Genomic DNA, 22,936 nt, shown 5'->3' on the forward strand with positions numbered 1-22,936 from the left:
GAAGGTAGTTATGAAGGCCGCAGAGTCTTTCTTTTTCTCTCTTGTTTTATATTCCAGCAATTTGGGTCTTTCAACCATGTTAGTTCTGGTGATGGCTTCTTTTAAGATTGTGTCCGGATATTCTTTTTGTTTGAATCTGTTCGTGTACAGTTCCAGCTGTGCCTGACAGTCCTGGTTTACTGCAATTTCTTTTAATTCTACTGAATTGGGAAAAAGGGATGTTATTCTTCCAACTCCGCAGATGATTGCTCTTGTAATGGAGATAACTGTTAGTATCCACGTGTTTAATGTAGTTTTTTGTGGTAATTGTTCCATTTTCCCCTATGAGAATCAAATCCAGAAACTCGATGTGTTCTTTGTTCACATTGGATGTAAAAACAAGATTCATTTCGTTGGTACAGATATATTGAAAAATTGGTTAAAATGTTCAATGTCACCATCCCAGATTATTAAAATATCGTCAATATATCTCCGGTAAAAAATTAAATGACTTTTAAAATCCTGATGATCATATATAAAAGCTTTTTTCCAACATCCCATAAAAAGATTTGCAAAACTGGGCGCAAAGATAGTACCCATCGCAGTGCCGCACTGTTGTAGATAAAACTGATCCAGGAATTTAAAATAATTGTGTTGAAGAATAAAATGCATGATGTCGCAAATAAAAATTTTATGATCAGTTGTTAGTGTGTCATCTTTATCCAAGAATTCTTTACAAGCTGTTACTCCCTTCTCATGTTCAATACATGTGTATAATGATTGTACATCTATTGTAACCCACATGTATGAATCCTTCCACTCTATATCCTTCAGAAGGCTCAATACCGATGTGGTATCTTTGAGATATGATGGGAGATTCTTTACATAAGGTTTTAAAAAGACATCAGCGTATTCAGACAAATTAGAGGTAAGTGAGTCTATACCCGCCACAATCGGTCTTCCTGGCGGGTTGTCCAAGCTCTTATGAATTTTAGGTAAAAAGTAAAATATGGGGGTGGTGGGGTCTGATCTCATTAAGAATTGGTACTCTTCCTTAGTGATAATTCCTGTTCTTAAGCCATGCAATAAAAGTATCCTCAATTCTTCAATGTAATCATCCTTCGGATCTTTAGTAAGCTTTTTATATGACTCTTCATCTGATAACAGTCTTTCTGCCTCTGCAACGTATTTTATCCGATCCATGATGACCAGCCCCCCCCCCTCCCTTTATCAGCTTGATTTATAATTATCCCTTTATTCTTCTGTAGATTTTTCAGGGCCTCACTTTCTCTGTTGTTAAGATTCTTCTCTTTGATTTTACCCTGGTCCATATCACAGAGGTCCTTTTTCACCAATTCGTAAAACATACTAATATTGCTACCCTTAGACTCTAAGGGATAGAACTTGGAGGTTGGTTTCAGGCCTGATTTGGAGCGGCTCTCATAATTTGCTATGACTGCATCCTCTTTTTTTAGGAAGTGTCTTTTCAGCGTTAATTTCCTGACATACTTGTTCAGATCTATGAATGTGTCAAATTTGTTTGGGCCTGCTGTTGGTGCAAATGATAGTCCTTTGACTAGTAGGGATATTTCTGGTTCTGTTAGAACATGTTGGGAAAGGTTGAATATACCCTTTTCGCTCAGAGTAATTGTTAGACTAGTCTTTTTTTGTATTCCCTCCCTCCTGCCTCCTCGGGATCCTCTTCTTCTGTGTACCTTCTTTTGAGGGGCGATGCATGATGTATGTCTTCTCTCATAGTATTTCTTATGCTGTGCTTCGGTCTTGTGCCTGTTCTTTGGGATAAAAAATCCTGGTCGCTACTTGAGCCATGTCTCTGTAAGATGGAAAATCTGTTGGATGTTTTCAGACTGCTAGTGGGGGTGTTTCTGTTGTTGTTCTGTATGGCGTTAGTCCTTGAAGTGACGGTTTTCCAACTGCCTCTGTCCGTCCTTTGGTCCAACTGTCTGTTAGAGTTGAACCTACTCCAATTCTTTACTCTCCCTTGTTCATAATCGTTCTTGTCCCTTAAGAACTTTTTTTCTTTTCCTTTAATCACCTCTGCCTCAATATGCTCCATTTTCTTGTTCAATACTGATTCATTAATTTTGTAGTCCTCCTTGTCTTTGAAAGGTTCAAGTTCTCTCTCCTTCAATTTAATGTTAGTCTCTAAGGATGAGAGGGATTGTTTCTTTTCATCGATGAGGAGTTTCATTAAGTTTATAGAACAGGTGTGTAATATTTTGTCCCATTTTTCCATAAATGTTCCCTCCTGGTTGCCAAATGTGGGTTGTTTGAGTAGTCTAAGGCCCCTCGGTACTCTATCCATTGATATATAATGCTCAAGGCCTTTAATATCCCACCATGTTTTGACCTCTTTTGTAAGAAGTCTTTCAATACCCCAAAATAAGTCATCTAGATTCTTATGTAAAGAATCTCCCATCATATCTCAAAGATACCACATCGGTATTGAGCCTTCTGAAGAATATAGAGTGGAAGGATTCATACATGTGGGTTACAATAGATGTACAATCATTATACACATGTATTGAACATGAGAAGGGAGTAACAGCTTGTAAAGAATTCTTGGATAAAGATGACACACTAACAACTGATCATAAAAATTTTATTTGCCACATCATGCGTTTTATTCTTCAACACAATTATTCTAAATTCCTGGATCAGTTTTATCTACAACAGTGCGGCACTGCGATGGGTACTACCTTTGCGCCCAGTTTTGCAAATCTTTTTATGGGATGTTGGGAAAAAGCTTTTATATATGATCATCAGGATTTTAAAAGTCATTTAATTTTTTACCGGAGATATATTGACGATATTTTAATAATCTGGGATGGTGACATGGAACATTTTAACCAATTTTTTAAATATATCTGTACCAACGAAATGAATCTTGTTTTTACATCCAATGTGAACAAAGAACACATCGAGTTTCTGGATTTGATTCTCATAGGGGAAAATGGAACAATTACCACAATAAACTACATTAAACACGTGGATACTAACAGTTATCTCCATTACAAGAGCAATCATCTGAGGAGTTGGAAGAATAACATCCCTTTTTCCCAATTCAGTAGAATTAAAAGAAATTGCAGTAAACCAGAGGACTGTCAGGCACAGCTGGAACTGTACACGAACAGATTCAAACAAAAAGAATACCCGGACACAATCTTAAAAGAAGCCATCACCAGAACTAACATGGTTGAAAGACCCAAATTGCTGGAATATAAAACAAGAGAGAAAAAGAAAGACTCTATGGCCTTCATAACTACCTTCAACCGGCATGAAAAATCCATCCGAGAATCTTGTAGGAATCACTGGCGAATACTGCTCATGGATCCCATCCTTAAGGAAATCCTCCCTCCTCACCCTGAGATAGTATTTAAAAAATCACGAAACCTGAAGGACATTTTAGCCCCAAGCATGCTGAAGAATGATCAAGAAAGAGATCACACCTGGCACAAATGCATGGGTTCCTATAAGTGCGGGCGATGCAATGTGTGTAGATATCTACACCCCAACAGGAAAACCTTCACGGACATGGAGAAGAAAAAGGAATACAGGATTAAGGAATACATGAATTGTAACACTCAATCTGTCATATACCTCCTGGAGTGTGACTGTGGTAAACAGTACATCGGGAAGACCAAGAGGCCGTTAAAGTTGAGGATACAGGAACACGTGAGGAATATCAGGAATAAAGTGGAGAGCCACGCTGTCTCCCAACATTTTACCTCAACACACAACTCCAATCCAGAAGCATTGACATTCAAGGCCATAGAACTGGTGAAATTGGGAGAAAGAGGAGGAGATCTCGCTAACAAACTATCACGCAGAGAGATGTTCTGGATATTTCAACTACAGACATTACAGTCAAAAGGATTCAATGACAACTATGAGATCGCCCCTTTCTTGTAAAACACGATACTAATATTTTTGTTCAATATTCCCAGTTCCATCTGCTGTCCTTGTATTCCCTTCCAGATTGCAGTATCTTCTCCCCCCCTCCCCCCTCCTCCCGTCCCATGCCACCCACCCCAACCCCCCCCACCCCTCCCCCCTTTGCTTCCCTACCCATCCCCTTGCCCTCTCCCCCCTCCCCCTCTCCCTTCCCCCCCACCCACCCCTCCACTTCACAAGCCACTTCAAATCACTTAAGTTTACTATTATTAATTAAATTTAATTAGTAAATATTGCAAAGGTTGGAGTGTGAATCCATAAGGCACAACGTCATTACAGTCATACCATGCTGGAAATGCCCAAATACGTCTGATCTTGGAAGCCAAGCAGCGTTGGGCCTGATCAGTACCAGTAGGGGAGACCATTTGGGAAGATCAGGTACTGTATGATACAGTAATTAATAGTGGCCTGAGAAAGGTACACACTCTATCTATCTTTAGTATATAATATCACGAATTATATATATACTGCACATTTATCAGTAATGCACAAGCACTTTAAGGCGGATAATAGCACTGCTAAATTAAATCCTGAGTATCACTTTGCACTTTTAATAAATTCGAGCCATCCTCACAAATAAGCACTTGCACGCTTAAGGCATAAGCACCTTATTAAATTAATATAAATCTCAGTATTGCTAGCCATAAAATTAAATTAACTTATACACCTTTAAAAATTCGAATCACTATTACAATACAAATAAGCACTTGCACTTGCACGTTTAATTTGTTCCTAATATTATGAGATTAACATTACATTATGTTACCACCCATTTGGAAGTTGTCAATATATGCATTTTAATTGATAAACTATATCCCTGATGCTATATATCTTTACTTTTATGTGGAACGGTCACCATGGAAACCTGGGCAAAGCTGTGCTCAATAAACTACTAGAAAATGGCCACGGCTGCCTGAAAACCATACACAAAATCCTATCAAATATGTCCGCCGGGAGAGGACACAATACGAGACTTTCTACTCCCTTCCCCTGGATGACAGACACTTGAAGACAGCACTGAGGATTATACAGTGACATCGCGCCGCCGCGGGCGCATGCACGGACGGCAGCGGAAGTGGGGCGGAAGTGACGTGTCGCGGCCTCCGTCATTGGAAGTGTGGCGGAAGTGCCGCGATTTTGCTAAAAACTGACTTTTAACACCTTTTAACTTCTCCTAAAATGCTGTGACTCACTCGTTTTCACTGGCTAATAGTTCCTAATACCATGATATCTTTTAGACTGCATTATACAAATAGATTAAATGTACTTAACATATGATTGTATCACATGACTCCCTGTAAAGCTAGGACCCTCCCACCATGCTATAACTGCTATAAATAGACTTGTAGGTCCATTGTACCCTTAACCCTTGAAGAAGTCTCATCAGACGAAACGCGTTGGGAACCTTCACCTACCTCATTTAAGATAAGAAAAAAATCTTTATATCTGTTTTTATTGTAGCTTTTATACAACTCATTTAAGTGCTTTTAGTTCAGTTGTGCTTTTATTATTGTCCCATTTTTTTAGATGTTTCTTTTATGTATAACTGTACGTGAATAAATACCTTTTAATTAAATAGAATTGGCAATTATATACTCATTATACTGACACCGTGGTCGCTATATATCCTTCATCCCCCCCTCTTTTTCATAAATCTCATTCAGGGAATCACCATCCCTGTACATATTTGAAGGATCCAGCAGACGCCCCAGTAGTAACACAGGGGAGTGCCATTTTAGTTTGCCAGTATCATTCATACAACATATCTGTTTTATCACAAGTGGCACAATATTAATCCCTGTTCCATATATATATATATATATATATATATATACTCCTCCACTGGTGGCACTCAAGAGCTTTTTCCTCAGATAAGTGCCGCCGTGTGTTTGGTGTGTGTGTGTATATATATATATATATATATATATATATATATATATATATATAAAAGGAACCCCCCCAATGAAAATCCTGCGTTTGCCCCTGATTAGAGGAAGAGCTATCTCAGGATATATCTAACACTGCCAGACAATATCTGTCTCATATTACCACCACCTCCCACTACATTCAAGAGGCGTCCTCTGAGGCAGGTGTGATGGCGGCCAAGGCGTCGACTACGTCAATCCTGGCTCGCCGAATTTTGTGGTTGAGGTCATGGAAGGTGGACCTGGACTCCTTGTAGGTATTCCCTTTTAAGGGACACATCATATTTGGGGAGGATCTGAATAAGATTGTAACTGACTTAGCGGCTGCTAAGACTGTGTTTCTCCCAAATACTAATCTTTCTGCACAGAAGGCAAAGAGTACTACTTTTTGTTACTTTCGATCTTAAGGGAAAGCAAAAGGTCCGGCATACCCGAGACAAGCACTTGCTCATAAAACCACTAAACCCAAAGCAAAATACTTCTGGGCTGCCCATCATCCTGCTTCCAAACAAGACAAGCCTGCTGCATAACGGGGCGGACCTCCCCCTGGGAGATCCCAGGGTTGGAGGCCGACTTCTGCAATTCACCCAGGTCTGGTTAAAGACCACTTCAGACGCATGGGTGCAAGAAGTCGTCTCTCACGGGTATGCAGTCTCTTTCAAGAGACGTCCCCCTTACCAGTTCTGAGCGACGGTTATCCCTTCGGACCTGTTGAAGGCGCAAGCTCTACACCTGTTTGTGCGTTCTCTCCTGCATACAGGAGTGGTACTGCTGGTACCTCTGGCTCAGAGAGGCGGAGGGTACTACTTGACCCTGTTTCTAGTCCTGAAACCCAATCTGTCTTTCCGGCCTATACTCAACCTCAAATCACTGAACAAATTTGTGAGAGTGTCCAAGTTCCGTATAGAAACGCTGCACTCAATTGTACTGGCCATGGAACCCGGAGATTATATGGTGTCCCAGGATATACAAGATGCTTATCTGCATATACCTATTGCCATATCACATCAGCAATTTCTGCGGTTTGCTATTGGCAACCTTCACTATCAGTTCCAGGCTCTGCCATTTGGACTGGTCACAGCTCCTCGGATCTTCACCAAGGTTATGGCAGTAATGATGGCTTATCTCTATCGTCAGGGAATCAGGATCCTGCCGTATCTGGATGACTTGCTGATCCTGGCAAATGCCCAAGATGTCCTCCTCAGTCATCTGCAACTGACGGTACACTTTCTACAAGCCCATGGGTGGCTTGTAAACTGGAAGAAGTCCTCGCTGGTCCCTGCTAGGAGCATGGTGCACTTGGGGACACTGCTGGACACACACAGCCAAAGGCTGTTTCTGTCTCCAGAGAAAGTCCTGAAACTCCAGGACAGGATAAGATACTTCCTCTCTCCCCCAAGAGTGTCGATACACTCGGCGATGCAAATGCTAGGCCTCATGGTGTCGGCATTCAACATTGTAGAGTTCGCTCAATTTCATTCCCGCCCTCTACAGAGGTTAATCCTTTCCAAGTGGGATGGCCTGCCTCATCGGATCAGGTCTCAAATGATCTCCTTGACTCTGGAGGTTCGTCTGTCATTGAGCTGGTGGCTACAGGACCAGCAGTTGAATAGGGGCCGTCCCTTCTGGATTCTCAACTGGGTCCTCCTGACTATGGACGCCAGTGTCAGGGGATGGGGCGCGGTGCTGGAGAAACACTCTCTCCAGGGTCGGTGGACCAAGGAGAAATCTCTCCTCCCAATAATCATTCTGGAATTGCGGGCAGTGTTCAATGCTTTGACTCTTGCCCTGCCTCTGATACAGAACAGGCCTGTTCAAGTACAATCAGACAATGCCACCATGGTGGCATACATAAATCATCAAGATGGCACTCGAAGCCGCATGGCAATGCTGGAAGTGTCAAAAATCCTTTGTTGGATGGAACGCCATCTGCCAGCAATATCGGCAGTGTTCATTCCGGGAGTCCTCAACTGGGAAGCGGACTTCCTCAGTCATCATGACATGCATGCCGGAGTGGAGTCTTCATCCAGAAGTCTTTAAACTCCTAGTGGACAAGTGGGGCCTACCAGATGTAGACCTGATGGCATCTCAACATAATCACAAGGTTCTGGTCTTCAGATCAAGAACAAGGGATCCTCAAGCAGCGTTCGTGGATGCACTGGCAATTCCATGGAACTTTCGGTTGCCCTATGTGTTCCCTTTAGTGTCACTCCTTCCCAGGGTACTACGGAAGTTCAAACAAGAAGGAGGAATACTACTTCTAGTCGCTCCAGCGTGGCCCAGAAGGCATTGGTTCTCAGACCTGCAGGGTCTATCGATAGAGTGTCCTCTTCTACTTCCTCAGTGCCCAGACCTCCATGTTCAGGGCCCTTGTGTCTACCCGGACCTGGCCAGACTGGCTTTGACGGCGTGGCTCTTGAAGCTTCACTCCTGAGGGCCAAAGGATTCTCTGAGCCGGTTATCCAAACTATGCTAAAGGCCCGCAATCCAGCTTCTGCACGGAATTATTATAGGGTCTGGAATTCTTACTTCACCAGGTATGCTGCTAAGAATTACGATGCTTCCAAGATTAGTACTTCCAGACTTCTGTCTTTTTTACAACTAGGCCTGGATTTAGGACTTCGTCTGGCCTCTCTCAAGGTTCACATATCTGCTTTGTCGGTGTGGTTTCAGAGAAAAATTGCGTCTATACCTGACGGTCATACATTCACTCAGGGCGTACTGTGGATTCAGCCTCCCTATGTCCCTCCTGTGGCTCCATGGGATTTGTCTGTTGTCCTGATTGCCCTGCAAGAGTCTCCATTTGAACCTCTTGAGTCAGTGGACCTTAAATGGCTTACAGCTAAGGTCCTTTTCTTATTGGCTATTGCCTCTGCCAGAAGGGTATCAGACTTAGGCGCTTTGTCTGGTCGTCCACCCTTTTTGATATTTCATCGTGACCACGCAGTTCTCCGAACTCATCCCGTTTATTTGCCTAAGGTGGTGTCATCTTTTCACCTTAACCAAGAGATTGTGGTTCCGGCCTTCATCTCTTCTGACTTGTCTTCCAAAGAGCAGTCTTTGGACGTGGTGTAGGCTCTCCGTGTTTATGTGGAGAGGACTGCCTCTATCAGGAGGTCAGATTCACTTTTTGGTTTCCACAAACGTGGATGGCCTGCAAATAAGCAAACCTTGGCCAGATGGATTAGAATGGTGATTGCGCAAGCTTATGTGCAGGATGGACTCACAGCTCCTGCTGCTATTAAGGCCCATTCTACTTGCTCTGTTGGACCTTCTTGGGCAGCCCGCTGCAGAACAATTGTGCAAGGTGGCTACGTGGTCCTCAGTGAACACGTTTATTAGGTTCTACGCCTTTGATACTTCTGCCTCCCAGGATACTTCCTTTGGACGCTGGGTTCTCATACCCGCTAAGGAACTGTTTTAGGAACTGTTTTAGGACATCCCCGATGTATTCCCAGTAGAACACAGTGTACCCTGCTGCAGAAAAGGAGATTTATGGTAGACTTACCATTGTTAAATCTCTTTCTGCGATGTACACTGGGTTACACAGGGCGCCCACCCTGATGCACTTAGCTTCTTTGGGTTTGTATGGCATTAGCCACTGATCTCTTGTTGTGAGAAAATGATTCTGTGTGACTAACATCTGCCTTCTCTTTTAGCTGCTTCTGTATTGGACTGGTTAACTAAAACTGAGTTCACAGTGCCAGGAGGCGGGGTTATATAGAGGAGGCCCCGCAATGCATCCTGGGACAGTCTAAAGCTTTAGCTTGTTGGTGCCTCTGGATCAAGATCCATCTCTACACCCCGATGTATTCCCTGTTGAACCCAGTGTACCTTGTAGAAACAGATTTAACTATGGTAAGTCTACCATAAATCTCCTTTTTTGGACTGTGAGAGGAAACCGGAGTACCCGGAGGAAACCCACGCAAGTACGGGGAGAATATACAAACTCCACACAGTTAGGGCCATCGTGGGAATTTGAACCCATGACCTTAGTGCTGTGAAGCCGTAATGCTAAACATTACACCATCCATACTGCCCAATGCCCCACTATACAATTCTGAGAATACTGACATTTTAAAGTGGACAGAATGGTATATGACGACGTGATTCGGCAAGAATCGCATCATAAGCTGTCCAGACTGCCCACTTAATTTGTTAAGTGGGCAGTGCCAGGTGGACAGTGGGCAGCTGCAGGAGACTTGAATGCTCTTCTGGGTGGCTTGGAGCACCACACAAGGTTCTGGAACTTCCCAGCCATAGCGGGATAGTAGGTAAGTATGAATTACACGTGTTGGAGTGGCACAATAAGATGCAATAAACTGGGCCAATAATAGAATAAGTGGTTTTCACATCCGTATGTTACAAGCCCTATAAAGATTTTTAGAAATAAACAGATTTTTTTTATATACCACTGTTAGAGAAGCTTTTCAGTTGCTGTTTAACTACAAGTTCCAGGGCTGCTTTGCCAACAGCTGTAAATACGCATCAGATATAACATATGAGATGCAATATAATAACAGATTCAATGCATTTAATTAATGATGTGCACATTGCCATTTCCCCTTACTGTAGCACTGCTTAAAATGGCAGATCCCCTGTTCATGCTACTCATGTCTCACATCACAGATGCTAACAGAGGCGTTCAGAATTGAAAAAAAGGTTAAATCCAGAGACATGTAGAGAGAAAAAAATGTTCTTGCAGAGAGCACCAGGCTTGGGTTTTCATTACAGGGAATATCAGAATTCTATATTTATGCTATATTTGTAAATCTTTTTGAAAGAAAGGAAATACTGTCAATGTGGTGAATGACAAGTAGATTGCCTGCAGCAAACACTAGCGATTGATTATAAAGTCTTGCTTGGAATTTACTACTACAAATTGCTGCCATTATATAATACAATTATTGCAACTTTAAAGGGACTTTACGTAACATTTATTGTCCGACAATATACATCAAGCATGCAGATTTTGAGATATGCAACATTTATTTATGTAAATGATTATGGCATGCCCAGAAAAGCCAATTAAGCTTTGTCATAGGTGGGTGTAGTATGTTTATTGTATGCATATTTGTCCCAGGTTTTTGGCCTATGTGATTTAAACAAACTTGATTAGAGTTTTGGCTTTTACTAAAAGCCAGATAAGTGGTCCTGGGGGTATGGCTGTGAGGGACAGGGGAGGGCTACACCCATAAAGCCCATTTCGGGTTTTAGATCTTCAGCCTGAGAGCAGGCTAATTAGTGCATGCACATGTAAGAGGATGATATAAGCGGTGTCAGGGCTTGGCACAGCGTCTCATTACCTGGGGAAATAGGCAGCAGGCCTATTATGAGACACTGTGAATTACTGACTGTAAGTACTGTGCATATGCCTGTGTTTGTGATAGGGGCATTAGGTCCCACCACTCTGAGAGAGGGAATCTGTTATGTTTAGTTAGTGCCCTGACAGGCTAGGATTTATTGTTAGGTTTTGTTTTTTGTACTGCACAATAAAACTAGCCACGGCCAGATTGCACAAAAACCCTGAACTGGTGTGCTGTTTTCCTGGCTGCTGTGTGTTTGAAGATGCCCATCTACCCCAGGAGAGGGCACCCCTATCATGATCATCTCAGACTATGTAAATAGGAGATAAAAAGAGGTGCAGTTGCGCAGAATAAACCTTTGAAAAAAACAGCTCCTCACTATATGGATAAACAAATAGATTGAATAAATACAATATAAAGGATCTTTTTTTCCCCATTAAATAAATCTTAAAAAAAACAACTCTGTGTACAGACTGAATTGGTTTTCCAGGCAGATATATTGTTTCCAGGGAGAGCAGTCAGGATCCCGGCTGTCGGTATCCTGACAGTTAACGTACTGACGCCAGAATACCGACCCTACTCTGAATGCCGACACCAGCATCCAGAAGAGTACACCATCCTGGCACCGGAATACTAACTGCCGTGATTCCGAACAAGGAGAGACCGGCCTTCAAGCCAGGTTAGCCATGAGGGGGAAAGGGAGTGAGGGAGGGAGACACACGTTAGGCTTAGGCTGCAGGGGTAGGGTTGGGGTTAGGCTGTGTCCCTGGGGGTTAGGGTTAGGCTGCGGTGAACGGGGGTTAGGCACCCCTATCAGAGGGTTAGTGTTAGGCTGCAGGGGGTGGAGGGTTAGGTTTAGGCAGCGGGGATGGAGGGTTAGGTCTAGTACCTGAGGTGCTAGACCTAACCCTCCATCCCCGCTGCCTAAACCTAACCCTCCACCCCCTGCAGCCTAACACTAACCCTAGAGTAAGGGTTAGTCACCAAGGGGTTTAGGCTGAGGGTTAGTGGGTTGGGGAGAGGGGGGAACACCCCTTGGTCACCCCTGTCAGCTTTTTAAAAATCGGGATCCCGGCTAGAGATGAGCGGGTTCGGTTTCTCTGAATCCGAACCCGCCAGAACTTCATGGTTTTTTTCACGGATCCGAGCAGACTCGGATCCTCCCGCCTTGCTCGGTTAACCCGAGCGCGCCCGAACGTCATCATGACGCTGTCGGATTCTCGCGAGACTCGGATTCTATATAAGGAGCCGCGCGTCGCCGCCATTTTCACACGTGCATTGAGATTGATAGGGAGAGGACGTGGCTGGCGTCCTCTCCATTTAGATTAGGGTTGAGAGAGAGAGAGAGAGATTGACCTGAGGCTGTGATACTGTAGAAGAGAGTGCAGAGTTTAGTGACTGACGACCACAGTGACCACCAGACAGTGCAGTTGTTTGTTTTATTTAATATATCCGTTCTCTGCCTGAAAAAAACGATACACACAGTGACTCAGTCACATACCATATCTGTGTGCACTGCTCAGCCCAGTGTGCTGCATCAATGTATATATATATCTGACTGTGCTCAGCTCACACAGCTTATAATTGTGGGGGAGACTGGGGAGCACTGCAGTGCCAGTTATAGGTTATAGCAGGAGCCAGGAGTACATAATATTATATTAAAATTAAACAGTGCACACTTTTGCTGCAGGAGTGCCACTGCCAGTGTGACTAGTGACCAGTGACCTGACCACCAGTATATATAATATTAGTAGTATACTATCTCTTTATCAACCAGTCTATATTAGCAGCAGACACAGTACAGTGCGGTAGTTCACGGCTGTGGCTACCTCTGTGTCGGCACTCGGCAGCCCGTCCATAATTGTATATACCACCTAACCGTGGTTTTTTTTTCTTTCTTTATAGTCATACTAGTTACGAGTATACTATCTCTTTATCAACCAGTCTATATTAGCAGCAGACACAGTACAGTGCGGTAGTTCACGGCTGTGGCTACCTCTGTGTCGGCACTCGGCAGCCCGTCCATAATTGTATATACCACCTAACCGTGGTTTTTTTTTCTTTCTTTATACATACATACTAGTTACGAGTATACTATCTCTTTATCAACCAGTCTATATTAGCAGCAGACACAGTACAGTGCGGTAGTTCACGGCTGTGGCTACCTCTGTGTCGGCACTCGGCAGCCCGTCCATAATTGTATATACCACCTAACCGTGGTTTTTTTTTCTTTCTTTATACATACATACTAGTTACGAGTATACTATCTCTTTATCAACCAGTCTATATATTAGCAGCAGACACAGTACAGTGCGGTAGTTCACGGCTGTGGCTACCTCTGTGTCGGCACTCGGCAGCCCGTCCATAATTGTATATACCACCTAACCGTGGTTTTTTTTTCTTTCTTTATACATACATACTAGTTACGAGTATACTATCTCTTTATCAACCAGTCTATATATTAGCAGCAGACACAGTACAGTGCGGTAGTTCACGGCTGTGGCTACCTCTGTGTCGGCACTCGGCAGCCCGTCCATAATTGTATATACCACCTAACCGTGGTTTTTTTTTCTTTCTTTATAGTCATACTAGTTACGAGTATACTATCTCTTTATCAACCAGTCTATATTAGCAGCAGACACAGTACAGTGCGGTAGTTCACGGCTGTGGCTACCTCTGTGTCGGCACTCGGCAGCCCGTCCATAATTGTATATACCACCTAACCGTGGTTTTTCTTTCTTTCTTTATACATACATACTAGTTACGAGTATACTATCTCTTTATCAACCAGTCTATATATTAGCAGCAGACACAGTACAGTGCGGTAGTTCACGGCTGTGGCTACCTCTGTGTCGGCACTCGGCAGCCCGTCCATAATTGTATATACCACCTAACCGTGGTTTTTTTTTCTTTCTTTATAGTCATACTAGTTACGAGTATACTATCTCTTTATCAACCAGTCTATATTAGCAGCAGACACAGTACAGTGCGGTAGTTCACGGCTGTGGCTACCTCTGTGTCGGCACTCGGCAGCCCGTCCATAATTGTATATACCACCTAACCGTGTTTTTTTTTTCTTTCTTTATACATACATACTAGTTACGAGTATACTATCTCTTTATCAACCAGTCTATATATTAGCAGCAGACACAGTACAGTGCGGTAGTTCACGGCTGTGGCTACCTCTGTGTCGGCACTCGGCAGCCCGTCCATAATTGTATATACCACCTAACCGTGGTTTTTTTTTCTTTCTTTATACATACATACTAGTTACGAGTATACTATCTCTTTATCAACCAGTCTATATATTAGCAGCAGACACAGTACAGTGCGGTAGTTCACGGCTGTGGCTACCTCTGTGTCGGCACTCGGCAGCCCGTCCATAATTGTATATACCACCTAACCGTGGTTTTTTTTTCTTTCTTTATACATACATACTAGTTACGAGTATACTATCTCTTTATCAACCAGTCTATATTAGCAGCAGACACAGTACAGTGCGGTAGTTCACGGCTGTGGCTACCTCTGTGTCGGCACTCGGCAGCCCGTCCATAATTGTATATACCACCTAACCGTGGTTTTTTTTTCTTTCTTTATACATACATACTAGTTACGAGTATACTATCTCTTTATCAACCAGTCTATATTAGCAGCAGACACAGTACAGTGCGGTAGTTCACGGCTGTGGCTACCTCTGTGTCGGCACTCGGCAGCCCGTCCATAATTGTATATACCACCTAACCGTGGTTTTTTTTTCTTTCTTTATACATACATACTAGTTACGAGTATACTATCTCTTTATCAACCAGTCTATATATTAGCAGCAGACACAGTACAGTGCGGTAGTTCACGGCTGTGGCTACCTCTGTGTCGGCACTCGGCAGCCCGTCCATAATTGTATACTAGTATCCAATCCATCCATCTCCATTGTTTACCTGAGGTGCCTTTTAGTTGTGCCTATTAAAATATGGAGAACAAAAATGTTGAGGTTCCAAAATTAGGGAAAGATCAAGATCCACTTCCACCTCGTGCTGAAGCTGCTGCCACTAGTCATGGCCGAGACGATGAAATGCCAGCAACGTCGTCTGCCAAGGCCGATGCCCAATGTCATAGTACAGAGCATGTCAAATCCAAAACACCAAATATCAGTAAAAAAAGGACTCCAAAACCTAAAATAAAATTGTCGGAGGAGAAGCGTAAACTTGCCAATATGCCATTTACCACACGGAGTGGCAAGGAACGGCTGAGGCCCTGGCCTATGTTCATGGCTAGTGGTTCAGCTTCACATGAGGATGGAAGCACTCAGCCTCTCGCTAGAAAAATGAAAAGACTAAAGCTGGCAAAAGCAGTAGCACCGCAAAGAACTGTGCGTTCTTCGAAATCCCAAATCCACAAGGAGAGTCCGACTCCAATTGTGTCGGTTGCGATGCCTGACCTTCCCAACACTGGACGTGAAGAGCATGCGCCTTCCACCATTTGCACGCCCCCTGCAAGTGATGGAAGGAGCACCCGCAGTCCAGTTCCTGATAGTCAGATTGAAGATGTCAGTGTTGAAGTACACCAGGATGAGGAGGATATGGGTGTTGCTGGCGCTGGGGAGGAAATTGACCAGGAGGATTCTGATGGTGAGGTGGTTTGTTTAAGTCAGGCACCCGGGGAGACACCTGTTGTCCGTGGTAGGAATATGGCCGTTGACATGCCTGGTGAAAATACCAAAAAAATCAGCTCTTCGGTGTGGAAGTATTTCACCAGAAATGCGGACAACAGGTGTCAAGCCGTGTGTTCCCTTTGTCAAGCTGTAATAAGTAGGGGTAAGGACGTTAACCACCTCGGAACATCCTCCCTTATACGTCACCTGCAGCGCATTCATAATAAGTCAGTGACAAGTTCAAAAACTTTGGGTGACAGCGGAAGCAGTCCACTGACCAGTAAATCCCTTCCTCTTGTAACCAAGCTCACGCAAACCACCCCACCAACTCCCTCAGTGTCAATTTCCTCCTTCCCCAGGAATGCCAATAGTCCTGCAGGCAATGTCACTGGCAATTCTGACGAGTCCTCTCCTGCCTGGGATTCCTCCGATGCATCCTTGCGTGTAACGCCTACTGCTGCTGGCGCTGCTGTTGTTGCTGCTGGGAGTCGATGGTCATCCCAGAGGGGAAGTCGTAAGCCCACTTGTACTACTTCCAGTAAGCAATTGACTGTTCAACAGTCCTTTGCGAGGAAGATGAAATATCACAGCAGTCATCCTGCTGCAAAGCGGATAACTGAGGCCTTGACAACTATGTTGGTGTTAGACGTGCGTCCGGTATCCGCCGTTAGTTCACAGGGAACTAGACAATTTATTGAGGCAGTGTGCCCCCGTTACCAAATACCATCTAGGTTCCACTTCTCTAGGCAGGCGATACCGAGAATGTACACGGACGTCAGAAAAAGACTCACCAGTGTCCTAAAAAATGCAGTTGTACCCAATGTCCACTTAACCACGGACATGTGGACAAGTGGAGCAGGGCAGGGTCAGGACTATATGACTGTGACAGCCCACTGGGTAGATGTATGGACTCCCGCCGCAAGAACAGCAGCGGCGGCACCAGTAGCAGCATCTCGCAAACGCCAACTCTTTCCTAGGCAGGCTACGCTTTGTATCACCGCTTTCCAGAATACGCACACAGCTGAAAACCTCTTACGGCAACTGAGGAAGATCATCGCGGAATGGCTTACCCCAATTGGACTCTCCTGTGGATTTGTGGCATCGGACAACGCCAGCAATATTGTGTGTGCATTAAATATGGGCAAATTCCAGCACGTCCCATGTTTTGCACATACCTTGAATTTGGTGGTGCAGAATTTTTTTAAAAACGACAGGGGCGTGCAAGAGATGCTGTCGGTGGCCAGAAGAATTGCGGGACACTTTCGGCGTACAGGCACCACGTACAGAAGACTGGAGCACCACCAAAAACTACTGAACCTGCCCTGCCATCATCTGAAGCAAGAAGTGGTAACGAGGTGGAATTCAACCCTCTATATGCTTCAGAGGTTGGAGGAGCAGCAAAAGGCCATTCAAGCCTATACAATTGAGCACGATATAGTAGGTGGAATGCACCTGTCTCAAGCGCAGTGGAGAATGATTTCAACGTTGTGCAAGGTTCTGATGCCCTTTGAACTTGCCACACGTGAAGTCAGTTCAGACACTGCCAGCCTGAGTCAGGTCATTCCCCTCATCAGGCTTTTGCAGAAGAAGCTGGAGACATTGAAGGAGGAGCTAACACGGAGCGATTCCGCTAGGCATGTGGGACTTGTGGATGGAGCCCTTAATTCGCTTAACAAGGATTCACGGGTGGTCAATCTGTTGAAATCAGAGCACTACATTTTGGCCACCGTGCTCGATCCTAGATTTAAAGCCTACCTTGGATCTCTCTTTCCGGCAGACACAAGTCTGCTGGGGTTGAAAGACCTGCTGGTGACAAAATTGTCAAGTCAAGCGGAACGCGACCTGTCAACATCTCCTCCTTCACATTCTCCCGCAACTGGGGGTGCGAGGAAAAGGCTCAGAATTCCGAGCCCACCCGCTGGCGGTGATGCAGGGCAGTCTGGAGCGACTGCTGATGCTGACATCTGGTCCGGACTGAAGGACCTGACAACGATTACGGACATGTCGTCTACTGTCACTGCATATGATTCTCTCAACATTGATAGAATGGTGGAGGATTATATGAGTGACCGCATCCAAGTAGGCACGTCACACAGTCCGTACTTATACTGGCAGGAAAAAGAGGCAATTTGGAGGCCCTTGCACAAACTGGCTTTATTCTACCTAAGTTGCCCTCCCACAAGTGTGTACTCCGAAAGAGTGTTTAGTGCCGCCGCTCACCTTGTCAGCAATCGGCGTACGAGGTTACATCCAGAAAATGTGGAGAAGATGATGTTCATTAAAATGAATTATAATCAATTCCTCCGCGGAGACATTGACCAGCAGCAATTGCCTCCACAAAGTACACAGGGAGCTGAGATGGTGGATTCCAGTGGGGACGAATTGATAATCTGTGAGGAGGGGGATGTACACGGTGATATATCGGAGGGTGATGATGAGGTGGACATCTTGCCTCTGTAGAGCCAGTTTGTGCAAGGAGAGATTAATTGATTCTTTTTTGGGGGGGGTCCAAACCAACCCGTCATATCAGTCACAGTCGTGTGGCAGACCCTGTCACTGAAATGATGGGTTGGTTAAAGTGTGCATGTCCTGTTTTGTTTATACAACATAAGGGTGGGAGGGCCCAAGGACAATTCCATCTTGCACCTCTTTTTTCTTTTCTTTTTCTTTGCGTCATGTGCTGTTTGGGGAGGGTTTTTTGGAAGGGCCATCCTGCGTGACACTGCAGTGCCACTCCTAGATGGGCCCGGTGTTTGTGTCGGCCACTAGGGTCGCTAGTCTTACTCACACAGTCAGCTACCTCATTGCGCCTCTTTTTTTCTTTGCGTCATGTGCTGTTTGGGGAGGGTTTTTTGGAAGGGACATCCTGCGTGACACTGCAGTGCCACTCCTAGATGGGCCCGGTGTTTGTGTCGGCCACTAGGGTCGCTAGTCTTACTCACACAGTCAGCTACCTCATTGCGCCTCTTTTTTTCTTTGCGTCATGTGCTGTTTGGGGAGTATTTTTTTGAAGGGCCATCCTGCGTGACACTGCAGTGCCACTCCTAGATGGGCCAGGTGTTTGTGTCGGCCACTTGGGTCGCTTATCTTAGTCACACAGCGACCTCGGTGCAAATTTTAGGACTAAAAATAATATTGTGAGGTGTGAGGTGTTCAGAATAGACTGAAAATGAGTATAAATTATGGTTATTGAGGTTAATAATACTATGGGATCAAAATGACCGCAAATTCAATGATTTAAGCTGTTTTTTAGTGTTTTTTGAAAAAAACACCCGAATCCAAAACACACCCGAATCCGACAAAAAAAATTCGGTGAGGTTTTGCCAAAACGCGGTCGAACCCAAAACACGGCCGCGGAACCGAACCCAAAACCAAAACACAAAACCCGAAAAATTTCAGGCGCTCATCTCTAATCCCGGCGTCGGTATTACGAGCGCCAGGATCCCATGCACCGACAAATCATACTGCTCCCGTTTCCAGTGTGTGGACCTGAGCAATAATTATCAGCAAGTCTGTTAGTAAAATAAAACTTATGAGTACTATAAGCGAAGGTCCCCTTTAAAGAATTTAAAAAAAAAATTAGACAATGAGAAAAGTAAACAGAAAAAGAAGCACCGCTCAGCTATAGTTACAAAATACAGCAGCTTCCATTCTCTAGATAATTCTTCAGATGCTAACGGAATTTTACTCATTTCAGAAATGATGTCAATGATTTCTTCCTGTTTCTGGAACTAGTTATAAGAATTAAAAATGATACTATGAAATAGTTGCTGGCACTGCCTACCACTGAGTGCCATCAGGCAAAAAGACACTAGTATCTGATGAATAATTACGGTGTTCCATTTTTCTGTGTATTATTTTTCTTTCAAGCAGCGGTTCCGAAATCTCTGCTGCTCTTAATGATAAACATTGTCCAAAAGAATCACTTTGAAATTGCCATCACATAAAAGCGTCTCCTTGGAAAAGATTTGGTTTCCCAATATGTATTTGTAGAAAATATAATAACAGCATTGCTCAGTATGTCAGCTCATTACCATTACTTCAAAGCCTGAACCTTTGCAAATGTCTCCATTACCTACAACTGTCTGGTATGAAATAGCAGTTGATATTTATGGCCTGCTAGCCAATGGCCAATATATCCCTGTCATCATAGATGAGTACTCAAGATACCCTGATATTGCACTTATTTCATCCACATCTCCTGTCAGGGTAGTACTTGCTGTGGAAAACATATTTTTTCAGCTTATGGCATTCTTCGGATATTGAAGTCAGATAACAGTATTCCTTTTAGCAGCTATACATTTCTTCAATTTGCAGCTTGCAGTGGATTCATTTCCCCAGCAGATAACCCCAGGTTGAGCATAAGCAGATTTAACCAAGGAAAGATTCCTCCACAATTTTAATGAAGAGTTAAAATCACAACAGCTTGCTAACACTAGAACAGATAAAGCTGTAGAAGTAGAACTCAGTCCATACTACTACTGCTTCTGTACACCTCCTGTGGATACATAAATGCACCTATTTCAGTGGCAAACGCAGGATTTCTAGAGGGGGGTTTCCAAATTCAGTACACAATCTCTCACTCTGTGGAACGTTGGAGCAATTGTGGGAGTCTAGGGGAGCAGTAGAAGAACCTGGTAAACACCCTGGACATTAATGTATACTGTATGGAATACAGTATTAATATTTAACAGTATAGATGGTCTATAGTATAGGCTGTATGGCACATTTAAATACAGGTTGAGTATCCCATATACAAATATTCCAAAATACGGAATATTCCGAAATACAGAATTTTTTGAGTGAGACTGAGATAGTGAAATCTTTGTTTTCTGATGGATCAATGTACACAAACTTTGTTTAATACGCAAAGTTATAAAAAATATTGTATTAAATGACTTTCAGGTTGTGTGTATAAGTTGTATACAACACATACATTAATTGTGTGTAATTGGGTGTTGGTACACAAAGTTTGTTTTATGCACAAAGTTATTAAAAATATTGGCTAAAATTACCTTCCGGCTGTGTGTATAAGGTGTATATGTAACAAATGCATTCTGTGATTAGACTTGGGTCCCATTGTCATGATATATCATTATGGTATGCAATTATTCCAAAATACGGGAAAATCCGATATCCAAAATACTCCTGGTCCCAAGCATTTTGGATAAGGGATATTCAACCTGTAATATAAATAAGTGGTCAGGAAAAAGATTAAACATACCATAATAAATAAATACACAAACAAACATAATAGAACCAGTCCTGCACTTTTTAAGCACACATTCTCCCACCTCATGGTAAGGCTCCTGTCTTATCTTCCTGGTAGCTACTCTCTTGTACAGTGTACTGAGGGAGGATTCATACAGCAAACTTGGTAGAAGAAGATGCTACCACTGGGCATGTGCAGCAGCTCTGCTCTGTCCGTTAAACTGCATTACGTGGTGGTAGCTCTAGTTATCATATTATATACCATTGCTATTGTTTTCATAATTTGAGCCACTTGCCAAGAGGAAGGGGGGGGGGGGGGGGGGTGTTCCGGGTAACTGGAACCCCCCTCCCCTGCTTTTGCCTATGTATTTGTAAGGAAGAGGAACGTATGGATATAATTGAGCTTACTTGTGTAACTGTGTGTGTGTGTGTGTGTGTGTGTGTGTGTGTGTGTGTGTGTGCGTGTGGAGGGGGGGGGTAAGTAAGGTGCGATATGGGAGGTGAGTTGAAAGCTGCCTAAAAGTGTCATTGCCTACAAACCACCCGATCTAGGGGCACATTTATTATGTTAATTATCGGGAGCCAAGCGTCACTCGATAATTACCATTCTGACTCGCCGTGAGCGTCGGTGCAATTCATTATTGCTCCGGCGCGGAGACAGCTGATCTGAAAATCAGCTGTCTCCACAAATCTTTTCACTGCTACTCTCGTAGCAGTGAAAAAATGTGCCAGCGTTAGTATAGGTAAGTAGAGGGGATGCGGAAGCATTCACTATCTGCAGATGGCGAAATTTACCTTAGTCAAGCTCTGACAATATTGTATTTTTGGTGCTTGATGAATGACGTCCCCATGAAAGGTAAGCACGTTACCTTTATGATGAATGTCATCAAAACTTCCTTTTTTCAAAAGTACTTTTGTAGAAATTAAGTGATGATGAATATGCCTGCTTTGGAGGCTTACAATCCAAATCAACAGTGGAATGCAACTATTGGCTGGGGTTTTGGAAAGCCAAACTCATGACTGACAAATACCGGAAGAAAATGCCTCTGGATGGCGAGAATTTAGTCTGTCCAGAAAAAACTTAATAGGGTGTCATATTTAGCATGTACTAAAATGGAAATAATTAATAACTTAATTAAGGAGCCAACAAAATAAGTCAATATATTTATAGAGCTGCAATCATTTAATTTATTACTTGAGGCAATTTAATACTAAATAATAAATAAGATTTTTTATGGAATAAACAATATAATTTCACATACATATTACATAAATATGAAAGGGTCAATTTTATTAATAAATCAAATAATGGGGCAATAATATATATACAGGTTGAGTATCCCATATCCAAATATTCCGAAATACGGAGTATTCTGAAATACGGAATTTTTTGAGTGAGAGTGAAATAGTGAATCCTTTGTTTTCTGATGGCTCAATGTACACAGACTTTGCTTAATACACAAAGTTATTACAAATATTGTATTTAATGACCTTCCGGCTGTGTGTATAAGGTGTATATGAAACATAAATGCATTCTGTGCTTACACTTGGGTCCCATCGCCATGATATCTCATTATGGTATGCAATTATTCCAAAATACGGAAAAATCTGATATCCAAAATACTTCTGGTCCCAAGCATTTTGGATAAGGGATACTCAACCTGTATATATTTATTTATATAATAATAATAATAATAATAATAATAATAATAATAATATATAGTTTGGAGTATGTATATATCAGACAATTAATATGACCATAATAAAAATGCATGTTCCATGCATACAACATCTATTTCAAATGAGGCTACCATTTCAGGAAGGTCACACCATTTTTGTGCACTGGAAATCTGGTGTTGATTATATTTGTTAGAACAGTCCATGTATATTGA

The 22,936-nt window shown here is 43.1% G+C and overlaps 1 protein-coding gene and 1 pseudogene across 1 annotated transcript in view; one reads left to right on the plus strand and one right to left on the minus strand.

The window, feature by feature from the left end:
- Window positions 1-22,936, minus strand: part of SEZ6 (seizure related 6 homolog) — an 874,081-nt gene that overhangs the window by 294,565 nt on the left and 556,580 nt on the right. The gene's annotated exons all lie outside the window — the stretch shown is intronic.
- On the plus strand, window positions 4,226-4,344 carry LOC135051799 (5S ribosomal RNA; annotated as a pseudogene).

The sequence above is a fragment of the Pseudophryne corroboree genome, chromosome 2 (genome assembly GCF_028390025.1).
Source record: "Pseudophryne corroboree isolate aPseCor3 chromosome 2, aPseCor3.hap2, whole genome shotgun sequence".
Taxonomy (NCBI): domain Eukaryota; kingdom Metazoa; phylum Chordata; class Amphibia; order Anura; family Myobatrachidae; genus Pseudophryne; species Pseudophryne corroboree.